This window comes from Corylus avellana, chromosome ca10, assembly GCF_901000735.1.
Source record: "Corylus avellana chromosome ca10, CavTom2PMs-1.0".
NCBI lineage: Eukaryota > Viridiplantae > Streptophyta > Magnoliopsida > Fagales > Betulaceae > Corylus > Corylus avellana.
In genome coordinates this window covers 12,601,912-12,603,500 of record NC_081550.1, presented here as the reverse complement: position 1 = coordinate 12,603,500, position 1,589 = coordinate 12,601,912, and positions in this window count along the sequence as shown.

Genomic DNA, 1,589 nt, shown 5'->3' with positions numbered 1-1,589 from the left:
ATAACTTTTTCTGAAAATAACATGTGCCCCGATCCTTTCCGAAACGACTCGAATTTCGTTTCGACACCCGCCGACATGACCGCCACGAAGAACTAAGCACGGTCGTAAATTTTCGGGAAAATTGGACGAGGTTGTATTTTTTCACAACTTGGACCGAAACCCTTGGCCGAACAAAATGGTTAGAGGCGAGGCGAAATTTTTTGGCCCGAAAATTTACGGGCTTGTCCAGAACTTCGAGAGGCAATCAAATTGGCAGGTGGCACGAAGTGATTCGAGTTCGTTTCCCCCCCCCCCCCATTTTCAGTAACGAACGATAACTTTTTCTGAAAATATAAAGTGCCCCAATCCTGGCCGGACTCGAATTTCGTTTCGACACCCGCCGACATGATCGCCACGAAGAACTGAGCACGCTCGTAAATTTTCGGGCAAATCGGACGACGTTGTATTTTTTCACAACTTAGACCGAAACCTTAGGCCGAACAAAATGGTCAGAGGCGAGGCGAAATTGTTTGGCCCAAAAATTTACGAGCTTGTGCAGAACTTGGAGGCAATCATATCGGCAGGTGGCACGAAGTGATTCGAGTTCGTTTGCCCCCCCAATTTCAGAAACGAACGATAACTTTTTCTGAAAATAACAAGTTCCCCAATCCCGGCCGAACAACTCGAATTTCGTTTCGACACCCGCCGACATGATCGCCACGAAGAACTGGGCACGCTCGTAAATGTTCGTGCAAATCGGACAACGTTGAATTTTTTCACAACGAGGACAGAAACCTTAGGCGGAACAAAATGGTCAGAGGCGAGGTTAAATTGTTTGGCCCAAAAATTTACGAGCTTGTGCAGAACTTGGAGGCAATCATATCGGCAGGTGGCACGAAGTGATTCGAGTTCGTTTGCCCCCCCCATTTTCAGAAACGAACGATAACTTTTTCTGAAAATAAGATGTGCCCCAATCCCGGCCAGAACGACTCGAATTTCGTTTCGACACCTGCCGACATGACCCCCGCGAAGAACTGAGCACGCTCGTAAATTTTTGGGCAAATTGGACGACGTTGTATTGTTTCACAACTTGGACCGAAAACCTAATCCGAACAAAATGGTCAGAGGCGAGCCGAAATTGTTAGGCCCAAAAATTTACGAGCCTGTCCAGAACTTGGAGGCCATCATATCTGCAGGTGGCACGAAGTGATTCGAGTTCATTTGCCCCCCCATTTTCAGAATCGAACAATAACTTTTTCTGAAAATAACATGTGCCCCGATCCCGGCCAGAACGACTCAAATTTCCTTTTGACGCCCGCCGACATGATCGCCACGAAGAACTGGGCACGCTCGTAAATTATAGTGCAAATCGGACAACGTTGTATTTTTTCACAACGAGGACCGAAACCTTAGGCGGAACAAAATGGTCAGAGGCGAGGCGAAATTGTTTGGCCTGAAAATTTAAGAGCTTGTGCAGAACTTCGAGGCAATCATATCGGCAGGTGGCACGAAGTGATTCGAGTTCGTTTGCCCCCTCATTTTCAGAAACGAACGATAACTTTTTCTGAAAATAACATGTGCCCCGATCCCGGCCGGAACGACTCGAATTT